The sequence below is a fragment of the Capsicum annuum genome, chromosome 6 (assembly GCF_002878395.1).
Source record: "Capsicum annuum cultivar UCD-10X-F1 chromosome 6, UCD10Xv1.1, whole genome shotgun sequence".
Taxonomy (NCBI): domain Eukaryota; kingdom Viridiplantae; phylum Streptophyta; class Magnoliopsida; order Solanales; family Solanaceae; genus Capsicum; species Capsicum annuum.
In genome coordinates, this window is record NC_061116.1 from 213,369,375 (window position 1) to 213,396,562 (window position 27,188).

The 27,188-nt window shown below is 35.2% G+C and overlaps 1 pseudogene; it reads left to right on the forward strand.

The window, feature by feature from the left end:
- Positions 1-13,961: 13,961 nt before the first annotated feature.
- Positions 13,962-26,081, forward strand: LOC107853119 (annotated as a pseudogene).
- The last annotated feature ends 1,107 nt before the right edge of the window (positions 26,082-27,188 follow it).

Sequence of the window (27,188 nt, forward strand, 5' to 3'; positions counted from 1 at the left end):
AAAAAAATGAATAAGAAGAGTTGTATTCATGTATATGTCGATATCCCTTGGTGATAGGGCATGTGAATGCATACACTCATAGGAGTGGGGGTTGTAGAGTGATGGCTATAGCGAAACTTAAGAGTAACATTTACCGAAAACCAAGGCCTTCGGGGTATAGATCATTAGGGAGAGTTAGAGTTTAAGTATATGGTGATGTCTCTTTTATGTTGAGACTTGTGACTTTGATCTAAGGGGGAGATGGTGAGTTAAGGTAGTTTTCCAAATTTTCTCATTGTGGAAAGTTAATGAAGAGTCATGATAAACCTACTCCTATTCAAAAATAATCCTCCTACTTCAGTTTAGGAGTTCATTCTACCAAGGTATTATGAATTCAAGTCCTGACGATGTCTAAGGTTTGAGTTCTCTATGTATGTCATGCCTTAACCCAAAGTCCAAACAAGAAGCAATAATGTTCCTCAGTGACCCAATACATATTCAAGCCATATGTAATGTTGCTCGTGATCCAAACCTATGTCTCACAACGTGCTTAGTCATAAGGAAATATGTTCCTGTATGTCACTGAATCATTTTATGTTGGAATTAGCCAAAGCGGTAAAGTTGTGCGAACTTATTACTATTTCAGATCTGAAAATCAGAAGCAGTAGCTTCAAGTATTCACCTTTGTCTCAATCATTGACTTTATGAATTAGAACCTATATTATACAAATCATGAGATTTGTGCACCCATGTTTCTCACCGTAGTCTGTCCTAAGAAATCATGTTGAGTTGTGGTTGTGCCAAACGACTCTATGCTTACGATTCAGAAACCTGATATCTGAAGCACCCTGTCTCTCTTCTATTGTATCGTTAATTCATGTCCCTCCTTGAGTAGTATTATAAGTATAACCTATGAATTAATAAGTGTTACTTCCATTCATGACGTTTATGCTTGGGTCCCTCAATGACCCTCCGTATGGTAGTATAATGGTGGTTGTGGAAGCGTGGTGATGTGTTATACAGAGAAATAGATGTTCTTAAAAAAAAAATTGGTCTGAATTCTCGAGGTGAGGTTATAGATGAAAGGGGAAAAGAAGGAGATGAACTTTTGTTATGTGGCAAAAGTCAGGAAGGAGATATATGGCGGAAATTTTTGTGAATGTGATTGAATTTGCTGATCTTAGTGGGGGGAAAATCCATGAAGTGGGTTTAGTAATGATAGGCTTGAATGTTGAGATTGATGAAAACTCAACCCATGTACTATGCAGTTAGTATTCCTTGAATTAAAACCCGAGGGTGTTTGACGATAGTGATAAGGTAAGGTAACGTTCTTAATGGGATGTAAAGTACAAGGTCCTATAGCTTAAGTTAGCACCTTTTAACTGTGAGTGAGGTTTTGATATAGTAGTACTAAGTAGTGGGACTCAAATTCTTGTGGGTAGAAGTGTGGTTGGGGATTTGTAAGTTGAAAAGTATGAAGTATGTAATTTATTGTTTGGGGCATAGACAAATACTGTCTACAAGTTTAAGTATTTTCATTGTATCTTGTAAGATGGAGAATGTTCATATTCTTATGCCCCACGAGAATATTATCTCATTTATTGTACCAATCATAATCATGGTCTATGATAATCAAATAAACCCCTACTATGTGTTGTGCTGATGATGATTCATAGAACTCATGTGCCAGATCATCCCTATGTAAAGTCTCATTGCCTTATGTTTCATTCATTCATGTTTCGCTAGGGATTATCATGAAGCTTGTTTGATTCCTTTGCATATATTGTCGAGGAAAAATGTTCAATGTGAGACTGAGTTCTTTATTCTACACTCTTAGAGCTTCAAAAGGTCCCTACCCATCATTCGGGGACAAATGATCCCAAGGGGGAGATAATGTAACACCCCGCATTTTTTTGGGGCTAGAAATCGAACCGTCATTCCTACTCTTATTGACCCGAACTAGATGATTCTTTATTAATATGTGTGGTGATAAATTCTACAGTGTTGTAATACCTTTGGATATGAATTGAGGTCACAAAAATCTCCTAACTCAAAGACGAGTTGAAAATAATTCCATCGAGTACGTTTTAGTGGACACTTCAACTAGGGTCAACTTTCGTCGAGCATGAATTCTGTTACATAATTAAATGGGTGGCCGTATGTATATCAAATTAAAGTTATTTGAGTTGTCTTTCCAATGCAATTCATTTCATCAAAATCCAACCTCGGAGTAAAAAGTTATACCCAATTTACTTCAGCATGTCAGTCTGTCAAACCGAAGGACTGCTGCGGCGTTTTTTATTTCCTTAGGGGTATTTTGGTATTTTTGTCATCCCAAACTTCTTCCACACGATTTAAATCACCCAAAACACTCTATAATCCATTTCTTTTATAAGTTTTAATCTCTCAATTCCTCTTCTCTCTGAAGAGTAAAATGGAGACTAGACTTTCTTTCAAGATCAAGAATCAATCTCGTAAGCCCAAGATTTCCAAAGAACAAATCGAGATTCGAGTTCTACTCTTCAAAACTTGTAATCTGAAGTACGTGGGTTTTTTCTAAATCTACATGGGCATGGTATATTCTTATTAATCATGTTAAAGGTTTAGAAATTATGAATTTACAAAAAGGAGGTTTTGGATTTATAATTAAATTCATGCTTTTCAAGTTTTTGATGAAATTAATTTGGTCTTGAGGCCTTTCCCCCAAATCTGATTTATAACCATGTTTAAGTAGATATATGTATGAGTTTAATGAGTTTGAATTATGAATTTATTTACAAGTCTCTTAACTTCGTAAGATATGATGTGTTCGAAATGTGATATTGGAAATATAATTCAATATAAAAGCCTTGACTTTGTTATGACTTGAATTGAAGAGAGAGGGTTTTACATGTTGGTAAGTGCTTGAAATATATATATATATATATATATATATATATATATGAAAAGAAATTTCATGGGTTGTTGAAACTCATGACCACCACATGTTTGTTGAAATGATTGAAAAGAATGACCTATGCATAATTTGATAAATGTTTTGGAAGAATGAATCTTTTGGAATTGTTTGAAGTATGGTGGTCTAAACTGTTTATTTTGAAAGAGAAAACTGTAAAGGATATTTTATGGCTCAAAATTATGACTTGCAAGTCTTGGTATGACGATACCAAATCAGATAAAGTCATGATAAAACTCAGAACAGGATGCAGATTTCATTTTAGATTTCAAATTTGGTATTCAAAAAGATGCATGTATAGAGTAGGTTAAAAACTGGGCACTAAGAGAGTTAGGTGGTTACCAGAAGAAGGTACGAGTCATATGATTCATTGCCCGCAACCGTATTTTACCAATGCGGGTATATTATTGTACGCTGGCCTAGTGTCCTGGGGCGTATCAGATTCAAATACTTTAACCCTTGCGGCAAAATGGGGTTGGGGGCTTGGCCGTTGTGTTAATGGCAGATCCCATATTGCTCGTGGTAAACTTTCAGTTATGTAGGGTGTACCACTTACCTCAGAAGTAAAAAAATAAAGAATGGTTTTACATCTACAGATTTGCATTGAATGATTATTTTAAGTTGCCCATGTGTTTTAAATTAATTCCTGCTTAACATTTTTATGAAATACTCTCACCTATGTTGTATATAAAAGTACATTATTTTGGATTGCTCTGCGTACCAGTACATCTGTATTGACCCCTCACCATCTCAGGATCTGAGGCATAGTCTGGGGTCCAGTTCAGCAGTAGGTTTGAGTGCGTCGGAAGTTGCAATTGGTGAGCCTCCCCTACTTCGGAAGGCCTATATTAGAACTTGTTATTGTTATTTCATTTTGATTCATGGACCGACTGGGGGCATATCCCAGATTTCAGACAAATATTATTTTCAGTTGTTAGAGATTTCGCAGACTGATGTTAGACGTTGTTTAGAGGTTTATGTTTTTCATTCCAGATTGTTCGATTGAATTTTGATATCGCCTATGATTTTGTTTTGTTTTGTATTTCTGCAGTTCCTCTTTGTAAATGAATGGTGTATATGATTGCAAGTTAGAAGGGCTCTCGGGCCTTCATGGTTCGGAATCCCCGTCACGGCTAGTGCCCCGGTTCGGGTCGTGACAGTTCCTTATCTAGAGTTTGACGAACCTTTTGTAGGATGTGAAATCATGTTATGTTTTTATATAATTGAGTCATTCTATTTACTTCTATTTGCTTAACTTAACTACACAATGATTGTTAATTGATGAATGGCCAACGATTGACTGTAGAGTGATTTTGAATTTTTTTTTAATACTTTTGGAAAGTCTTTTTCAAATATAATTTTAAACCCTAATTTTTAAAAACTTTAAAAATCACCTATATCATTGGATGAAGCATATAACAAAACCTCATTCTTATCAACATTATTGAGATTTAAAAGTAACAAGCTTGATGCAATCTAAGTGAATAGATTAATCGGTTAGCTAGGGTTAATTCGAGAGAATAACACTAGGAAATTACTACACTTATTAGTCGAGAGATATCACTTAACCTTTTTAGGGCGAGCTATTCACGTGATTAATATACAATAAATATACCCCCCTCCCCCACCCCCAATCCCCCCCAAAAAAAATTAGTTAGCGTTTGACCATGTTTCATTGTGAAAATAGAAAAAATTAGTTTTTATTTTCAAAGTGATCAATGATATTTGAAAACTAAAGTTGTGCTTGGCAATGAAATAAAATTGAGGTTTTTGAATTTTCATGGATAATTTGGAGTGAAAAAAGTGACAACTGATGTTGTTTTTGAAATTTTAAAAATTCTCAAAAAAGTAAAAAAAAAAAATTTAATTTTATGATCAAACATGTTTTCTCGAGTTCAATTCTAGGAAAACGTGAAACTTATGTAGTAGGATACTCCTTATTAATGCAATTTGATTGAAATATATAAAGTCAATTTTTTTTTGGGTTAATTATTCTCTATTGAAGTATAATAGCAAAGTTGAACAAAGCAAGAATGAAAAAAACCTACTCCTCTCTTTCACTCTAACAAAAAAAATGGTATCGCCAAAATGACCAACCAGTTCCCTACCGCCCATTGGAAAGAAGAGACCATCATCATACATCATCATATCATCCAATGACCATCCATAGGTTCCACAACTTTTCACTTATTTTGTTTTGTTTTTTGTTAAGCGTTTTGTGAGTGAATTGATTTTAATTGATGTGAATTGATCTTTTAAGTATATGGTCTAAAGTGATAAAGGTAAGCTCAAATTTCCACTTTATTCGTTCATTTATTTCTTTTTTTCTTTGTTTAAGCGTTCAATTAGTAAATTGATTCTTTTTTATTGGTGTGAATTGAATTTTTTGGGTAGATGACAATGCGGCATCGGAAAAAAAAAATTGGTGCCGCCATCAGAGAAGCCGAAGAAGTTATGCTCGATTGATCAACCAGAATTTGGCCAGAGACGTCTCAATAAAAGTACCCAAACTTTAATAAAATGCCCAAGTATATACACATGAAGGATAATTCCTTCTTAATTAATGCAAAGATTAAAATTCTTTTAACTCTTTGAAATAAATATGTGTAAACATCTGTAAGTCAGATAGGATGGGAGAGTTAATACTTCAGAAATGTGATACAAATGACGGTTTCCTAAAGATGGAACTTTGTGAAAGAAGAAATATTCGGAAGTTTTAAAAGTTACTTTATTAACTTTGTCATTAATTCAAAGAGTAATGTTACATTACGTACATTAACTCCTTTCTCTTCTTTAAATCTTCTGATGGATAAACGTAAATGATATACCTATTTAAGAAGAATCATTTGGGAGCTAAACATGCAAAAAATATAGAAAACAAACTACTCTCTCCCTCATCAATTCTCTGTTTTAGTCTTGGCTTCCTATTCTTCTCAACTCTTGGGCAATTGGTTTAGGCAACCTCCAAACTTTCAGCCATGAGTGCTCATGTTTGGAAGTAGCTGTGGAACCTTGGGGAGCGACCAGCTAGAAGGATTTGCACCGGAGTCGGGCCGAAATCGCTTTTAAGGCAGTGGCTTGCCACGACACAGTGTTTGTGATAACTTTCTTACTATTATTAGTTCCTATCCAATATCAATATTGTAGCATTTTTTCCAAAAATTTGAAAGCGATCTTCTTATATACAATATTGATAAATGGCTATTTCTTTGAACAAAACTTTTTCTGGTTTGTCAAAAATTGAGCCATTGAACGAAAATAATTTTAAAAGATGGTCACAAAGACTTTTTATTTTCTTAGAACAATTAGAAGTTAATTATGTTTTGTTTAATAATGGATCTAACATCATTACTGGTTCTAATACTGTTATGATTGTTAATGAATTTGGTAAAAAGAAGACTAAAAAGAATAACATATATGCTAAAGGGTATTTATTGAGTCATATGACTAATACTTTATTTGATTTATTTTTTACTAACAAATCTACTAAAGAAATATGGGATAGTTTGCAAAACACAAAATAGGGGGAACAAAATAATGTCCAAGTTCATCTTGTTGAGAATGATGACGTGATTGCGGTAGTAGTCGTCGAGACGAACTTGATGTCTAACAAGACTGAGTGGGTGTTGGACACAGGAGCCTCAAGGCATTTCTGCGCCAACAAAGAGTTATTCCATGACTTTGAGGAATCCATCAATGGTGAGTGCGTCTACATGGGTAACTCCACTACTGCTGGAGAAATGGGTAAAGGAAAATTTTTACTTAAATTAACTTCTGAAAAAATATTATCCTTGAACAATGTTCTGTTTGTTCCCTTGCTCCGTAGAAACTTAGTTTCTAGAGCACTTCTCAACAAAGTAGGCCTTAAACTTATTTTTGAAGCCGATAAAATAATTATTTCTCGTGGAGGAAACTTTGTTGGGAAGGGATACCTTAGTGGCGGCTTATTTGTACTGAACATTGATCATGAGATTGTCAATAATGCAAATATTCCTAATTCTGCTTATATTGATTAGTCTATTAATTTATGGCATGGTAGGCTAGGTCATGTTAATATTGCTGCTATTCAAAGACATAGAAAAATGGGATTAATTCCTACCATAAATATTTATGATATTTCTAAATATACAGTGTGTGTAGAAGAAAAGCATGCTAAGAAACCTTTTAAATATGTTACTAGTAGAATGACCGAATTGCTTGAACTAGTATATTCAGACATAGCAAATTTTAAGAACTCTATTAGCAAAGGTGGAAAGAAGTATTACATTACTTTTGTTGATGACTTTTCTAGGTACATAAGGTATATCTCCTTAAGTTTAAAGATGAGGCTGAAAGCATGTTTTTAAAATTCAAAGCAGAAGTAGAAAATCAATTAGACAGGAAAATCAAGAGATTTAGCTCTGACAGGGGCGGTGAATATAATACTAAAACTCTAGAAGATTTTTGTGAGAAAAATGTTATTATCCATGAGTTTAGTGCTCCTTATACTCCCCAACAAAATGGTGTAGCTGAACGAAAGAATAGAACTCTCAAAGAAATAATGAATTCTATGCTTTTAAGCTCAGGTCTACCTGACTATATGTGGGGGAAAGCTTTCTTGTCTGCATGCTATATTCTTAATAGAGTCCCTCATAAAAAGTTAGACAAGACCTCATATGAGTTATGGAAAGGATTTGCCCCTAACTTGAAATTTCTAAAAAGTATGGGGGTGTTTGGCTAAGAATGGTCTACCTTATTTTAAATGAGTAAATGTAGGTTCTAAGACCTTTGATACTGTCTTTATTGGTTATTCTCAAAACAGTGTTACATATAGATTTTTTTCTTTAAATGATTATTCTATTTGTGAATCTAGAGATGCAGAATTTTTTGAACATGTTTTTCCTTTAAAAAATATTATGCCTAGTGATGTGAAAAATAATACTTCTGTATCTGTGTCTGTTAACTCTCATGTTATGCCTGCTTCTGATGTTAATGCTAATGAGCATGACAATGAACTAAGAAGGAGTAAAAGACATAGAACTGAGACTAGATTTGGTCTTGATTTTATCAACACCTTCTTAACTGAGGATTTTGATATCGATACATTAAATGATGAATCAGTGTCTACCTACTAAATAGAAGAAGACCCTAAGACATATGATGAAGTAATGAGTTCAATAGATGCTATATTTTTGAAAGAGGCTATTAAAAGTGAATTAGACTCTATAGTTTCTAATCACACATGGGACTTGTATGATTTGCCTAAAGGTTGTAAACCGATAATTAGCAAGTGGATCCATTCTTAAAGAAATTAAGGCCTGATGGTACAATTGATAAATATAAGGCTAGACTTGTGATTAGGGGCTTTAACCAAAAGAAAGGTGTTGATTATTTTGATACATATTCTCCTGTGACTAAAATAGCGACCATTAGAACTCTTATTGCTCTAGCTGCTATTCACAATTTAGTGGTACACCAAATGGATGCCAAAACTGCATTTTTAAATGGTGATTTAGAGGAAGAGATCCATATGACTCAACCTGAGGGTTTTGTGGTCTTAGGACAAGAGGATAAAGTATGCAAATTAAGAAAGTCCTTATATGGACTTAAGCAGGCACCTAAGCAGTGGTATGAAAAATTTGATTTCACATTCATAGATAATGGCTTTCTTGTTAATTTATTTGATACCTGTGTTTATTCTAAAATAATAGGATCGGACTGTGTGATTATATATTTATATGTGGATGACATGTTAATCTTTGGCCCTAATGTGAATGTTGTAAATGAGACTAAGAAATTTTTATTTTCTAAATTTGAAATGAAAGACCTTGGAGAAGCTGATGTGATTTTAGGAATAAAAATCAAAAGAAATGTTAATGGTTTCTCCTTGTGTCAGTCTTATTATATCGAGAAAATGTTGAAAAGGTTTAATTGTTTTGATGTAGTTTCAGCGAGAACTCCTTATGATCCTAGCATACACTTGAAAAAGAACAAAGATTTCAGTGTTTCTCAAACTGAATATGCTAAAATAATTAGGAGTGTAATGTTTCTCATGAACTATACTCGGCCTGATATAGCTTATGCTGTTAGTAGATTGAGTAGATATACTCATAATCCCAGTAATGAACATTGGCATGCTCTTCATCGCTTGTTAAGGTATTTGAGAGGTACTATGGATTTGTGTTTGCATTTTAATAAATTTCCTGCTGTTTTAGAAGGTTTTTGTGATGCAAATTGGGTGATTGACAATGATGAAGTTAACTTTACCAGTGGCTATGTGTTTACTTTAGGTGCAGGTGCTATTTCATAGAAGTCTTCAAAGTAGACTTGTATAGCACGTTCTACTATGGAATTTGAATTCATTGCTCTCGAGTTGGCAGGTCAAGAAGCTGAGTGGCTGAGCTCCTAGAAACAGTTGATTGTTTCTTTGACTTCCAAGAAACTAGAAATTCACCTAGTTTAGTAGTAAAGCCTGTAATAGACTTCCTAGAGATAGCACATGCACCCCAATCTGCATCATAATGAGCTATATAAACATCTTCTTTTGAGATAAACATGAGAAGACCCTGTTCTGATTTTCCTTTTATATATTTGATGATTCTAAGTGCTGCATTCATGTGAGACTATTTTGGACACTACAAGAACTTACTTAAGGTTTGCACACTATAGCTATGTTTGGTCTTGTTACTGTGAGGTATAATAACTTACCTATTATCCTTTGGTACATCCTTGATCCGCTAATACTTCATCTTTTGACCTTGCATCATCTGAAATATATTGATTATATTCTGTAGTTGTTAATTTCGCTATAGTATCAAGTGGAGTAGGTGCTGGTTTAGCTGCACTGAGACCTATTTCTGAGATTAATTCCACTACATACTTCCTCTGATGGATCCAATTCCTTGTGTTAGACCTTGCAAATTCAATGCCTAGGAAGTACTTTAGCTCTCCAAGATCCTTTATCTTAAAAGCTTTGTGAAGAGCCTCTTTGGTTTCACTTATTTGATAAAGTTTGGTACCATTCACTAGTATGTCATCTATATAAACTAGTACAACAACTATTCCTTCACTTGTCTCTTTGATATAAAGAGAATGATCATACTGACTCTGTCTGAAGTTATATCTAATCAAGGTTTGATGCAGTTTTGCATTCCATTGTCTTGGTGCTTACTTCAATCCATATAAGGATTTTGAAAGTCTGCACACATGTCACTCCCCCTGACTTTTAAAACCTTGTGGAAGTTTCATATAGTCTCATCTTCCAAATCACCTTGTAAAAAGGCATTGTATATATTCATTTGATGGATATGCCAATTCCTAGCTGCTGCAAAATAGCCAAGACAGTCCTCAGAGTAACCATTTTTACCATTGGGCTAAAGGTTTCATAATAGTCTATCCCTTCCTTTTGACTGAACATTTTTTATACCAACCTTGCCTTCAATCGTTCTATTTGTCCTGAAGCTTTGCACTTGATTTTGTCAATCCATTTGCACCCTATAGGATACTTGCCTTCCGGAAGAGTGACCACCTGCCAAGTATTGTTGTTTCAACAGCAGCTATCTCAAATTGCATAGTATCTACCCACCTAGCATCTTTGACTGCCTTTGTATAAGTGGTTGGTTTAATAATGTTTGAGAAGGTAGATAAGTAGCATTGATACTTGTCAGAAAGATTAAAGAAACATAGTTTGAGAGAGGATATAAGATGTTGTCATTTATAGTTAATGACACAAAGTCTTTCATCTATCTAGATGGATGTACTATAACACAAAGTCTTTCATCTATCTAGATGGATGTACGCCCCTGGTGGATTTTCTTTGATTAGAGTGTGTAGTAGCTTTTGAGGCAACTCATCAGTATTTTGTCTAATTATTCTTCTTGTGTAGTATCTTGTTATTGCAGGAATTTATTAAACAAGAACTATAGTTGACAGGACTAGAGTAGTATTAGTTGTATTTTATAGTTGTTCATTATGAGATTGTAATCATGAGTCATTCTCATTAATTGGTTGTGGTTGTGAGTTGTTATAAGCTAGGGCTTGTGACTATGAACCGGGCTCAACTCCTATCACATCAATAGCTAACTCATCACTACTTGAATGGAAATATATCTTCCAAGAAAATAACATCCTTGTTAACAAAGAATATCTTGTCAATAAGATCATAAAGGATATAACCTTTCTATATTTGTGAATAACCCATGTGAATAGCCTTTCTTGATCTAGGCTTAAGTTTATCCAATTCGTGTACTACCTTATCAAAACCTAAGACTTTTAGATGATCTAGTGCAGGTTTCTTGTTGTACAGTTTTTCGTAAGGTGTGATGTATCCTAATATAGAAGAAGGAAGCCTGTTTATTAGATAAGTAGAAGCTTTCACACAGTGTCCCCAAAACTTTAAAGGTATATTAGCATGAAGCCTAAAAGCTCTTGTTATTTCTAGCAAATGCCTATGTTTCCTCTTAGCTACACCATTTTTCTCAGGTGTATATGAGTTATGCCTAGATTTGCAAAGAGTTCAGAACATATGTGATTGAGAAATTTAGTACCATTATCAGTTCTAATTACTTTTACACAAGTATTAAACTAGGTTTGAATGTAAGACAGAAAATACTTAAGAACAATAATGACATCAGCTTGAGTAAGAACATCCATGTCATTTTAGTAAAATCATCCACAATAGTTAAGAAGTACTTGTGTCCATCACAAGTAGGAACCTTATAAGGACCCCAGAGATCCATATATACTAAGTCAAAAGCTTTAATACTAGATCTACTGCTAGAAGGAAAGGCTAGCCTAGTTTTTTTATCGAATGGACAGATTTCACACTTATTTATATTGTCATTTACATGAGTTTTTGAAACAGAAAACATGTGGGATAGTAGCCTAAAAGTAACATGTCCAAGCCTACTACGCCAAAGACTTATATTAGATTTATTTGTATTCTGAGTATTGAACACACAGCCTGCTACTTTGCCATGTCCCGGAAGCTTTTGTCTCAATAAGAAGTATAGTCCATTTTTCTCTCTGCCAATTCCTTCACCTCCCCACTCCAAATTAAGGATCCTAAAACACACAAAAGTTTGGGAAAAATGTGGCTGAATATTTAAACTGAGGTAGATGAAAAACATTCTGGATAGTAATATTTTCATATATATCACTACATCCCATATATGACACTGACACATCACCATTGGGTAGTATTACTCTTTTTGGATTGAGCTATTGAATCTTTTTTTAGAAGATCAATATCTGTAGTCATATGGTTTGTAGCACCTGTGTCAATAACCCACTCAAGTGGATTATTGCAAACCATCAAGTCACTGCCAATACCCGATATATTTGCTGTACTAGCAAATGGCATGGAAGTTGTCACTTAATTGTGTTGTTCCAGCATCTTGCAAATCTAAGTATATTGCTTAGGTATGAACCTTGGGGCCAAATATAGCAGTACAGGACTTTGGTTTTGATGATGCTGACCCAATCCTCAGCCACAACATTGTGAGCACTAGAAGCAACTTTTCTCTGCTTGTACTGTGATCATAGACAGTTCTAGCTTTATTTTGAATCTTGTGCTCTCCATGTTTAGGATGTCCAGGAGCGTAACCAACAAGTTTGTAGAAATCTATCTTGTAATGACTTTTTATTTTACAGTAATCACACACAACACTAGGATTATATATTGACACATGGTTCTCTTCCCCTTTTGATAGTTACCTTGATAACTACCACCTTGATAGCTAGTTTTAGAGTACATGGCAACTGCATCAGCTGCATTGGGAGCAGTACCAAGAAGAAAAGTCGCATGCACAAACTGAGCCACAATTTTTTGATTCTCATCACTTATGATCATAGAGTAGGCCATGTTAACAGTTGGTAGTAGTGTCATCAACAAAATTTGGCTTCTTACTTGGGAGTATGTGTCATTTAAGCCCATTAGAAACTGATATAACTTTTGTCTTTGAAGATAAGCCAAGAACTCTCTTGATTTTTCATAGGCTCTAAAGATTCAAACTCATCCCATAAATCTTTCAGCTTAGTTAAATATACAGACACAGATTGAACTCCCTGAGTCATGGTTGTAATTTCTTGGTGCAAATTCTAAGTTCTTGAACCATCTATTTTATCAAATCTTTCCTTAAGATCTAACCATACAAAATATGCAGTAGAGGCATGGACAAGCACCCCTCCAGGCAGTTCAGTAGAAACTGCATTCATAAGCCAAGAAACTACTATAGCATTGACTCTTTCCCATTCGTTTCCTAGGTCAGTAGAGAAATTTTCTCTTACAAGAGCCATCAACTATATCAAATTTGTTATGACCTAGTAGTGCAATTCAAAAAGCCTTACTCCATACAACATAGTTTTCACTCCCCTTTAATTGGAAAGACACAAGAGAAGTACTTGATACATCTGTCGTAGATAAGAATCGAGGATGAATATAATCTAATGGAGGGTGTAGTGGCCGTGGGATTGATCCACTATTGTTGGAAACTGATCCGATTCTTTGTGCATCCAAGCAGTAACTTTCAGAGTAACCAAGAAATTACCAGAATTCAAAAATTCTTGAATGTGTAGATGAACACCAAAACATCAAAATAAAAATTATTGGATCGACAAGAGCACTGATTCAATTTAGTAAGCTTTAATACCATGAAGAATAATGAAGTAGCTCACACTAAGAGTAAATCACTATACTAGAGAAATAGAGGAAGAGATTGGAGAAGATCAACCATCTTAGAATCAGAGAAGAAAAGGGAAGAAAGAAGAGTAAATCATTATGTTTTATTGATGTATTTAGAATTTTGTTCTTGTTAGTAGTACATAGTCGACTATATATAAAGATGTTAGAGCTGTAACCCGAATTTAGTTTATCCAGCCCTAAAAGTTTCGCAGTGCAACTCATGTTTGTGATTTTCAAAATATCAAACCAGTAAGTACTCCATTATAAGCTCCTGACTTCAAACTCTAGGCCTTGTTATCTCCAGATGATGAGCGTGACTATATGTCTCTAGTTCTATACTCTAGTGGCATTGGGTCTCTTATGTATGTGATGGTGTGTTTTCGACCAGATTTATCTCATGTCGTTAGTGCAACTAGCAGATACACAGCGAACCCTGGTAGGTTTTTAGATACTTTCATGGATCTGCTGATATTTGTTTACAGTTTGGGCAAAATAGAGATGGAGTAATCAAGTATGTTGATTTTGATTTTGCAGGAGACCATGATAAAAAGAGATCCCTTACACGCTATGTTTTCACCATTGGTGGTTGCGCTATCAGTTGAAAAGCTACCTTACAGACTACGGTTGCTTTGTCAACTACTGAGGCAGAGTACATAGCTATTACAGAGGCTTTCAAGGAAGCTATTTGGTTGAAGGGTCTGTTTGGTGAACTTAGAAAAGACTTACAGATTACTAAGGTCTTTTGTGATAGTCAGAGTGCTATCTTCCTTACGAAAGATCAAATGTTTCACGAGAGGACAAAGCACATCGATATTCGGTATTATTTTGTGCATGAAATTATTGGTCGTGGTGATATTGTGGTGAGAAAGATTAGTACTCATGATAACCCTACTGATATGATGACTAAGACACTACCAAATGCCAAGTTTGAGCATTGCTTGGACTTGGTTGGTGTTAGCTGTTAAGATGTGCCCTTAGGGGCTTTTGTGGATGAGGTAGAGAGTTTGTATTGAAATGGATATGAGTTGTGAATTATAGTTCATGTCAAGGTGGAGATTATTAGAGTTGTGACTAGAAGTTTATTGATTCGGCCCTGAAAGTTTTGCGGTGTGACTCATGTTTGTGATTTTTAATGGGGTCTGTAGTGGTAGTGTAGGATAGGCCTGATGCCGGAGCCAGTATGCACCTTTAAGTTTTTGGGACTAGGACTTATCTGTATGCACGTATTATATAAGTGCATTTAGTGGGTTGTTTTGAGTATTCAGAAAATATGCACATTCTCCACATTGTACTCCTCTCCTTTTATAGTGAAATTTCTCTGCCTCTGCCCGTGGTTTCTCCTGCAAGGGTTTCCATGTAAATCTGTTGTGTTGTTCTTGTTTTTCTTTTACTTGTGGTTTGCTTTATTCTATCCGAATCTAACATGAGTAGATGATAACTTACTAACTAACTGGTTTCAACAATGTAACTAACTTCTTGACACTTTTACTAACTTTCCCTCCTTTTTCTTTCTCTACTCTCATTCCTCAACAGTTATATAGCTATCTCATATTGTATGTAGCTTTGTGCTTTAAATAAACCTTGGTTTGGTGAAAATGTCTGTATCTGTGAATTTACAGTGAGAACACAAAACATGCGCTGATTGCCACTTCATATTTACACCTAAAGCACAACGAGCAAGTTAAATATATTAATGAGCTTCCTGCGGTCAACCCGAGAATTTTCCTTTCTGGTCCTGCAGGTTTGTTATTTTCTCAGTAATTATTTAACTTATTTTGTATTGTTATTATTTCATTTTTCTCATTGGATCGCATGATCGATATTAATCTACAGGTACTAACCAGTTCTGCTTTTGTTTTCCCGGATCAGAAATATATCAAGAGATTCTGGTGAAGGCACTTGCATATTTTTATGGAGCCAAATTGCTCATTTTTGACAGCGAAGCTTTTGTAAGATGAAATTACTTATTATGCTTTTGAGGAACATTGCATAATTAACCTTAATTGTTTTTCCATTTTTGTTGTTCTTTACCCCCCTTGAAATAGTATTAGTGGCCACCTAGCAATTAAGACGTACTTTGAGTTCCATCTTATAGACCTATAAAGGGGCTATAGACATATTGAGGGGATGCAAAGACAGTAAATGAAATTTATGAAATTTCTTGTTTCCTGGGGTTGATTTTGCTTGTCATGGATCTTATTTCTACGAGTTAGAGTTATTTTCACTTAAATCTAGAGTCAGTGGCCTATTAAAATCTTTCATATCATTTTCTAGACTTTGTTATTCCCTTTGTCGCTCTTGCATTTTTATTGATGTGGTCAGACTCAGATGCAAATCATGGATACATTTTCATATAATTCAGAGACTATCTGTGAAGGATGCTGAGCCAATTGAAGGCACTGAAGAATCATCTAGCCCAATTGCTAATGACAGTATATCCTCTTTAGCCGGGCCATCGAAAAACACCGTCTTTATGATAGGTATTGACTTCCCTTTGGATAGTCCCTTGTTTTTGAATATTCAGGAGTTGCATTTTTTTTTTCCTTCAGATTTTATTTTTACTAAGAAAAAAAATATAGAAAAAAAAGTTGGGGGTCTATTGGAAACAACCACTCTACTTCACCTACCCTCCTCAAATCCCACTCTAGGAATACAGTAGCCATGTTGATGTTGTTGTTTTTCTTTCTACTAATAACTGATGTTGAAGATGTTCAGGTGATAGAGTAAGATTTATTGGTTCTACTTCTGCACTTGACTCGACTCTCATCAGGTAAATTCTAATTTTCCTACAAACCTCAACACCAACTCTTCTGCACTATTAAATGATCTGTATCTTATATCTAAACAAATTTCTGATGTTATTTTGTAATGGTCCCTAGCAATTTTGTTCTTCCGGTTTCTCATAAACGAAAATAATCATTATTGATCCATATTTCATAATGTCATCGATGAAACTGCTTTATCCAGGAAAAAACCAAGAATCACTCTTGATGCATTAGCTAGTAACTATATGGTTTTACGATTAATATACACTCGATCCTTTTAGTCATCCCAAGAAGAATGATACATTTCTATATTTAGTTCTCCCACTTGTTTCAATTTGTTTGCTTTACTATCTTTTTTAGCGTGTTTCAAAAAAATGCGTCTTTCCTAATTTGGCAACTCTTTAGTTTCACCATCTCACATGACGTGTTAATACCACAACATAAAGGGCATTCTAAATACATTATGCATGTCTTTAGATTAAGATTACTTTCTTAAACTTCATGTCAAGTCAAACTATGACAAACAAATTGAAACTGAGAGTAATAATTTACCATTAAACTTTTCATTTTACCGTTGATGAGATAGTTTATAGCCAATAATATCTATAATTTGTTTTAGACCACAAGTTTCAAAATCTTTCTTTCATTTTTAAACTCCTGTGCCAGTCAAACGCCTTCACATAAATTGGGATAGAAGTATTTGTTACATCCTGTTTCATTTGTTTAGTTTATAAAGTTAAGACATAATCTTTATTTTTTTTGCATTTGTAGGCAGTGAATTGTACTTTGTCTCCTGTACCACATCTTGTTCTGCAACCGCCCATTCATATGTTTTAGTAAAATCCGAGTCTGTTATTTTTAACCTTCTCTGTCTTGTTCCATTGTTCTAGGGCCCAGCATTTGGAACTAGAGGGAAGATTGTATTGTCTTTCAAAGATAGTCCATCGGCAAAGGTTGGCGTCCAATTTGATAAACCCATCCCACGTGGCATTAACTTAGGTGGTCTTTGCGAAGATGCTCACGGATTCTTTTGCAAAGGTACTTTTGGAATGCCAGTTAACTATTTTCCTTTAGTTTATATATTAAGCTAACATCATTCTTAAGTACGCAGTCATAGTTTTACTTCCAATGCATTTTACCATCACTTCCTCTCAGTCGATGAACTGCACTTAGAAGGCACTGGACAGGATGATCTGGAAAATTTACTCGTTAACACATTGTTTGAGGTGTGATTTCTTTCAACAAATAAGAATAAGTTCGTTTGAAAACTAATATATGGGATTTCTGTTGCTTTCTTTTAGTATTTTGTTGTAAACTTTAGTCTTTACCTTTCATTCTTTTTCAGGTTGTAATCAGAGAAAGCAGAAATTCCCCAGTCATATTGTTCATGAAAGATGCTGAGAAGACTACGGCAGGAAATTCAGTGTCATATTCAATGTACAAAAGTTGGCTTGAGAAGATTCCAGATAATATTGTGATCATTGGGTCTCACATTCATTCAGATGATCATAAGGAGGAGGTACTATTTTCAGATCATAATGCCCAAGAATAGATGCCTGTGATTATATCTTTTCCTGTTATAATGTGTATACAGTGTATTAAGTGGCATGTAATGGAAATTTCTTATGGATTAAATTTCTTGGCTTTAGTAGTTATCGGTGCCAAAACTTTGTGAGACCAATGCTTGATCGAGAGGATTAGAGGGGACTCTTATTATAGAAAAAAGTTCAAATATCAACTTCGCATCACAAAAGAGACATTAGTTTAGCTATAGATATCAATGCATGAATGCACATGCAGCATACACAGACACAAACACAAACACACAAATCATTTTCACACACACACACATATATGAACACTACATAGTGTGGCATACACCCAAACTCTCAACGACAACAACAACAAAGACATACCCAATGTAATCCCACAAGTAGAGTATGGGGACCTTACCCCTACAAGGTAGAGAGACTGGTTCTAATAGATCCTCGACGCAAGTAAAAGCATTACAAAGCAAATCAATTTGAAAGAATGACTAACGTTCTTAAAAGCGATAAGCACAAAAAATCTGTAAGGTACGTAGGGGGTGATACAATCCCACATTAGTTGGGTATTGGAGTGGTGGATTTTTTATATGGACTTGGGTAAATACTCCCCTAATGAGCTAGCTATCCCTTGGGGTCAAGTTATGCCCAATGCCATATTATTACACATATATCCTTTCAATTGCTTGACAAAATAAGGCCTAAACATGCTTTTTCTATTGTACTCCTTGCAGTCACACCTTAAAGGATCTCTCTTCACCAAATTGGGCAGCATTTTATATGAGCACACCTTCCTGGTATAAGCTCTTCAGTTTTTTATAAGAACTTTTAGTTAGTGCTGAAAATATCTTGTAAATGAGGATGTCGAATTATAAATAATGGGAAAAAAACCCAGCTTTACATGTAGGCCGCCTGTGTTCTTTTTCATCTTTTTTTTTTGGGTCCTGTTGAGCATTTTGGGGGGATTAATTTTGGAAGCACAATATGTCTTTGATATTAAGCTAAGGCATTTGGATACAAATTACTACATGTTTGTTTGGAAACTAGGCTTATTTTGTAAAACAATCTATAAGGATTTTCAGAAACTAAACCATCAAAGATATCTTATTTTCTAAAAGCAGCTACTTCTTTGATAAATGTCTCAACCAATATTTTATAAAACCAAACCACAAAAATATTCTAATTCTAACTAAGTTCCTCTTGCTTATATTCGTGAATTAGGCCTTTATTGTCCTCATTATTTTTTAAAAATAATTTTTCTAATTCTTTGTTGTCTTTCGGTTCCTTTCCTCTTCATTTTAGGTGCTTTTTCCGCTTCACCAACTTTAGTGTTGTTGACATTGTTTAAAAGAAATTTATCTATTCCAAAAAAGTGTCATTTAATTCGAAAAACATGGATATGAATTTGCCCTTGTGTTGTATTACCGTTGAATAAACACAGCCATATGACAACTTAATTGTCTTTTTAAAATAGTACTGAATTTTGACGTGTTCAGGATAGTTTTGGGAAGATGCAAGACAAGGGGAAACAGGTTGCAAGCACAAATAAATTTCTGATGAAAGTTTTCCCAAAATAAAGTGGTTATCTACATGCCGCAGGTCTGTTTTTTAAATTCTATAGAATTTTAAATTCTTTAGCAAATCACTGAGTGGCTGAGTATTGCAGGATGAAGCACTTCTGTCTACTTGGAAACAACAACTGGATGAAGATGCTGAAACCCTAACAGTGAAAGAAAATTTTAATAGCTTAAAAACAGTAAGGCTTTCTGACCTTTAAAGTTATGAATGACCAATTTTTCACCTCACATTTGTGAATCCCCTCAGAAAGTATGATATGTTTCCAACTTAAAATGGAGACTTCACTTCCCAAATATGTTTCCAAGGCCATTTGGACCCCTGTGTAAAAACAATAAGTTGACCTTACTGTAAAGATCGTCTTACTGTAGCCTTTCCATGTTAAGTAATCTTCACCGTCTGTTGTCCCTCTGGAACACCTCCAGCTGCTGCAGAAGTTGTGTAACTCCGTCAATTTCTTAGCTGCTTAGTATCCCTCTGAAACTGAAATTCCACCCTCGTTGACTCAATATATTCCTGATTTCCCCAAGAATTCTGTCAATGTAGTTCCAGCATTCTAAGACTAGGTTACTGCTCTCTGATATTCTTTTTTTTAAAAAAAATTGTGTGAACAAGTTGAATGATTGATTTATGAATTCAATAGATTAATGACATGACTTCTGTATTTAACTACTTATTGCTATATGATTGTCGTTCTTGTATAGGTTCTGAGCCGGATTGGGTTAGAATGCAACGAACTCGATACATTGTGCATCAAAGACCATAATTTTTCTGTTAGAAGTAAGCTGCTGCTTTCACTGTTCTTCCTTTTTTTCACATAGTTGTGGGAAGGGGGTTGAGGGATGTGTGGGATACTTTAGATTCTCACTATAATATACATCACTATGTCTTTTAGATCATTGAAAATCTCTATCACATCCGTGTCAATCCGACACATTTGGGTGTGGGTGTAGGATCTATACAGTATTTGATCGAGCTAACTTATGTGCTTTGACTATACTATAGGCTAAGATCATAGGTTGATTGGATATTATGTGTTATCATCATTGGCGGATCCAGGAATTTTCTTCAGGAGGTTCGAAAAATAAAAATATAAATGTGTGAAAAAGCCAATAAAATATACAATTTCAAGGCATGTAAAATATTTTATTTATTTATTTATATAGCAGTACCACCTAGCCGTTTTTTTATAATAAGAGCTGTACAGTACATTTAATTTTTACAATAAGAGATGGCAGTGAAAATAACACCACTAGGCTACTAAGTTCCATATTTCATGTGGTTCAACATTAATATATGTACATAAATATAGATTTTCTACTTTCTATATAAAACGTAATTTTTTGCCAAGGGAGTTCGGGTGAACCACCTTGGTCTGCCCCTGGTTATCATAAGTTGTTGTTCTTGTCTTTCTTTTACTTGTGGTTTGCTTATTCTATCTGAATCACAATATCCTTCATTACCAAAAAAAAAAAAGAGGAAGAAAAGACAATTATGTCAGCCAGTTGTTTTTTTTTTTTTTTTGCAAAAAGAGCTGATTTATTGGGTGCTTGAAGGTGCAGAGAAGGTTGTTGGATGGGCATTGAGCCATCATTTGATGCGGAACACTCAAGCAGATGTTGACCTGAGGCTTGTCTTATCTCCCGTTAGGTAATTGAAATAGCAGCATCTGATATTCTCCTATCTATGATTTTCTTTGACTGTAATTATTGTTGAATTGAACAATTGCGGGAATCTTTTGCGATTTAACAGCATTCAGTATGGGTTGGAACTCTTACAAGAAAAGCAAAATGATACCAAGAGCTTGAAGAAGTCACTCAAGGTGATTATAATATTCCTTATCTAATGCTTTACGAAATTTGTATAAAAAGCTCCTTGATTTGATATGGCAGATACTGACTTACGAACTGATGAACTAATTTTTGTCCAACTCAGGATGTTGAGACAGACAATGAGTTTGATAAGGCACTTCTAGCTGATGTCATTCCCCCCAATGATATTGGGGTGACATTTGATGATATCGGTGCACTTGAAAGTGTCAAGGATACATTAAAAAAGCTGATCATGCTTCCATTACAAAGACCCGAACTTTTATCCAAGAGTCAACCAACCAAGGTTTACATCTGCAATTTATCCATATTTTGCTCGTCTAAGTAGATTAGCTTGTATAAAAGTTTGGAAGTATTGGACCTTTTTGTTCAAGGATCAATTACTCCATCTTTGTTTTTATCCATTTGATTTTCCCACTAAAATAAGAGTATTAGTATTACCTAATCATGTTGGTTTATATTTCTTACTCTTGGGTTTATTTTATCTGAGCAGTTTGACAGGAAGTTTGTCCTTAATGAAAAATGTTACTCCAACTGTTGTTTCTCCTTTTGGGACTTGAATTTTCAAGCATTATCTAGAGATTTGTGATTATTTAAGAAAATATTGCTCTTCAATTTCATTCGCAGCCCTGCAAAGGAATACTTTTGTTTGATCCTCCTGGAACTCGGAAAACCATGCTGGCAAAAGCCGTTGCCACTGAAGCGGGAGCAAATTTTATTATCATTTCAATGTCAAGTATCAGTTCAAAGGTTTGTTTTGTTGGAGCTTATTTGTGGTCTATTGAGTATAGGTGATGTTGTTCATAGTAGTTTCTTACCATTAGAACAACCTTAATCTTTTTCTTTTCCAATGCAGCAGTGGTCTGGCAAGGGTGAGAAATGCATAAAAGCTGTCTTCTCGCTGGCTAGTAAAATTGCTCCCAGCATTATTTTTGTAGATGAAGTGTGCTTCCTTAGACGTTAACATGTTTCCTTCATCCTTCATGCTTTAAAATTTGATCCTTCATCCTTATGCGGCTTTCTCAAGGTTGATAGTATGCTGGGAAGAAGGGAAAATCCAGAAGAACATCAGGCAATGCGCATATTGAAAAATGAATTCATGCTGAATTGGGATGGGTTACGCAGAAAGGATACTGAACGAGTTCTGGTACTTGCAGCAACAAACAGGCCATTTGACCTTGATGAAGCAGTTATAAGGCGACTGCCACGCAGGTAAAAGAGGAATGACCAATTTGCAGATAATATTGAAGAAATTCTTTTAACACTTGCTTAATGCCCTTTTCATGTCTTTTCTGTACAGGTTGATGGTTAATTTACCAGATGATCCAAACAGAGCAAAAATTCTAAAAGTGATACTCACAAAAGAAGAATTGGCTCAGGATGTTGATCTGGAGTCAGTTGCAAGTACGACTGATGGATATTCGGGAAGTGACCTTAAGGTGTCTGCTATTCTTGTTTGCTTGGATAAATGACTAGTCCTTGTTTCATCTTTCTAATGTTTGAATTGGCTGTGTTTTGCTAATTTAACTCCTTTATCATGTAGAATCTCTGTGCAACTGCGGCATATCGACCCATTAGAGATATCCTAGAAAAGGAGAAAAAGGTACTACATTTCTTTTGTTGGGTGTGTTCATTCACTGCTTAGCTGAGGTAGAAAATAACTTGTTGGCTGTTCCAATGGATTTTCTTGGTAGTTCATTGACTGTTATGGATGCCTATTTCACTTTCTTTAGATAATTTTTCATGGGCTTTAGAGGATCTTTTTGAAGTATCTTAATTCAAATGTATGTTGTTTTTGGTCCTGGATTTGTTGGAGAGGAACTTTCTTCTAAAAAACCGTGCAGTTAAAATTTGACAACTTGGGTTTGTGAAAAGAAAAGGTAGTCTGGTGCATGAAGCATCCACATTCTCACAGGGTCCGGAGAAGGTCGCACTCCAATGGGGCGTGATGTAGGAAGCCTACATTGGCGCAAGCATCAGTGAGATTTCACAACTCGGGAGAAACATAAGTTTGAGGGCCAGCTCACTTGATATAAACTAAAAATGTATAAAACATATCAAACAATATAGATGTTACGACCCGAGTTGGGGCCCTAGCCATAACGAGCATCCCAAATCACGAAGGCTCGGGCGCTCTTCTAAATCTAGTAATCATGCACAATATTCATATAGTCTAAGAAAATTTGAGGGAAACAATACATGAAGGAACCATGGTCAATCTCATAAACTTGAACAATTTTAAAAGGAAAATTCTGAATAATCTAAGCATGTGACAACCATCTAAGAAACCTCTAACATTACATTAGCCATCATCTGAGACAAATTTGGGACAAGGCCCCCAGTAGACCAAAAAAAAGAAAAAGAAACAATGATATCTGAAAATCTGGCCTTCTGAAAGAGAGAAGGCTCACCAACTGCAACTTCTGACACACACGGATCTACTGCTTGGGACCGTGGAACTATGCCTCGGGTCCTGAAATATAGGGAGTCAATACAGATGTACTGGTATGCAGAGTAATCCAATAACAAAATACAACTTATACAACATAGGTGAGAGCTATTATAAAACACGTTAACGCAAAGTCATTTGAAAACACATGGGCATAGTATGATGATTTTCAACAATAATGTAGCACTATGGAGCTAGATGGTACACCCTACAATTTTACATTTCACCGACTGCCAAATCTCTATTGCTGCCAAGGTTAGAGTACTAGTGAGGGAACGACACATAAGATCACACAGCAGCTGCACAACCCCAATCAAGTCAATATGTCGTGGTTGGGCTCAAGATCATAAAGCAGGGCTCCTAACCATAGATCCCGAGTTGGGATGACATAGTACTAGGTACGCAAGATCACATAGCAGGGTTCCAATTTCCCGTGTCGGTAAATAACGATTTCCAGCATAGAGTCATCTGACTCGTGCTTTCTTTGGGTAACCTGCATCTAACTCACATCAATCAAGCTTTAAGTTTGATATAAGGAAAACATGCATCATGCTCACAACATTCTTTTCCTCTTTTCATTCGAGGCAATTCCTCCACGTGGTATCATCATACCCTAACTTGCAAGTCATCAGTACCACATCAATTCTCAAAACTTCTTATACAAATCATAGTATGAACACCAACAAGATTCCCATACACCAACATATGCATAGTGATTCCCAACACGTAATAGTTAAGAAACTTCATCATTTATAAAGAAGTACAATAGTGGATATAAAAATCATGCTCTCGGTAGTTTAACAATAGTATCATGTGGAGTACATAAAACATCATCATGGGGGTTAAAAGATTTACAACTCATGTTCATAACATCTTTCAAAATTCAAATCACATGTCCACCATTTCAACAATTTAGATATATAAGCAAACAGCCCTATGATCTTTCAATATTCTTCTTAAAATCATATTACAATGCATGCTTTTTGTGTTAAAAACAAAACCCTACTTATAATTGCATACATACTTAAGTAATTATTAAAATCTTGTTTAAATTCGTATCAAAATCATGCCCATGAGATTAGGACAATCCCACGTACCTTAGATTACGAGGTTTGAAAGAAAGAACCTAGATCTTGATCCTTCTCTTGATATTCTTGATCTTAGGGTTGAGTTCTTGATCTTTGGGGGAAGGAGTTAGGGTTTTTATTTGAGAGGAAAATTGAATTATAGAGTGTATTGTGGTTTTTGGGGCGCAAATCTTATGTTTTGGATGGATTTTGGGTGAGGGAAAGTGACCAAAATGCCCCTACACCCATTAGAAACTTATTTAACGAGTGAAACAGTTCCGTAATATGCTGGTCGACGCATTGCGTAGGCTTACTGCCTTCCCTTGGTGGATAAGTCTGACAAAAAATGCCATAACTTTTCGCTCGGTTATCGAATTTTGGCGAAATTGGTATCGTTGGAAAGCTAATTCAATTATATACAATTTGATGGATCTTGAGCTTAAAAATTCTATGTGTATCGAAAGTTATACACGTTCAAAATAGTCTTTTGTCGAATCGAATATCAAACTTTGAATGAATGAAATGATTCTTTCCTAAACTTTGCTCTAAGCCATTTCTATGAGCATTTTTCACCTCATAATCACTTCATATACTAGGCGAAAGATCATGAAATATGAATTTAAACATATACCATGGAATTTGAGCTTATACACGTAGGAACGACGGTTTGATTTCTAGCTTGAAAATGCGGGGTGTTACTATAGAAGGAAGGGGCAATATAGATTCTGTGCTGATTAACTTGGCTATTCTGTTCATCTAATTTTGAGCTATACTTGCAAGAATGACGTACAAGGCAATTTTGGAGGCCCTTGTGTGTATATATATGTTTGTGTGCACGTGCCTCTTTAGTATACTTGCTAAAACAGGCATCTAACGCTTACAGTTGATTATAGGAACAGGCTGCAGGTAGTGCTGATGGTAGACCACCTCCAGCACTAAGCAGCAGTGCAGACTTACAGCCACTGAATATGGACGACTTCAGATATTCTCATCAGCAGGTGAGTTCAAAAAATCTGGCGGCATCTTTAAACTGTCTAAATTTAACTGCATAAGGGTGTTGACGATTGGAGAACTGTGCTCATCTATTCTTGTAGATTCGCGCAAGTGTTTCATCTGAATCCACAAATATGACCGAACTTCTTCAGTGGAATGATCTGTATGGAGAAGGGGGCTCTAGAAAGAAACAGTCCTTCAGTTACATCATGTAAAGGCTATCTCAATTTTTGTACAATGAGTTTATAGGTCTCTTAGAAAATGAGTTTTGACATGGTACAACAGTTACTTTATATGCTTTGACCTTTTGTTGGGATTAAGTAATGTCAAGATTATTTTTTCATCCATCATTTGGTTTAGTTTGGTGTATTAAGGATAGTTCTAATTTGAGAAATGGTTATTCTCATCAGTTATACACCTTGTGTATTATCTGATGACAAATTTTGGGAAATTACTGGAGCGCTATTATGCCACTAAGACGATTCACCGTAAATGTTTATTGTTACTAGAAGCGTAAGCAATTTTTTCTTGAGGAAATATCACACTTCATCTAATTGATGTTCATAAAGACTTTGAAACATTTCTTTCAAACCATGACTCACTCTTTGTCTTATTTCTGAGCTAGATGGTACACCCTACAATCTGTAATTCCATGGGCCATATAGAATCTATCTTTAACTCGGCGGCCAAGCTCACAATCTAAGTTTGTCGCAAGGATTGGAGTTTCTATAAGGAGGGCACGCAAGATCACACAGCAGGGTGACAAAATCCTCAATCAAATCAACATGTCATGGTAGTGCACAAGATCATAAAGCAGGGCTCCGAACCATAGGACCAATTTGGAACCACATGAATCAAGGTACACAAGATCAGAAAGAATGGTACCATAATCCCGTGTCGGCAAATCACGGTTTCTAGCATAGATTCCTTCAATTCGTACCTTCTTCGGATAACCATTTAACTATCTCTAAGCCCTTTTTTAAACCCTTTTTTAAACATGCATCTTTAAGAATTCATAATCTGAAAATGTGATTTCAAACATGTGTTCTATTCTGTTCTAAATTACTATGACTTTAACTGAGTTTGTGTCGTCACACCAAGACTTGCAAGTCCTACTTCTGAGCCATATTGTACCATGCATGATTCTTTCATTAAAACATAATTCAGACCACCCAAGCATGCAAATAATATAAGAGATTTCATGTTCCAAAAACTATGCGAAAATTCTCATTCTTTTAATAAATATGTGGTGGTCATGTAATCTTTGACAAACCATGCAACTCTTCTCATTATATATTTATATTCAACATTGGTCAACATAAACATCCCTCTCTTTTGAAATTAAAACCATAATCCAATCATAGCATTAATCAA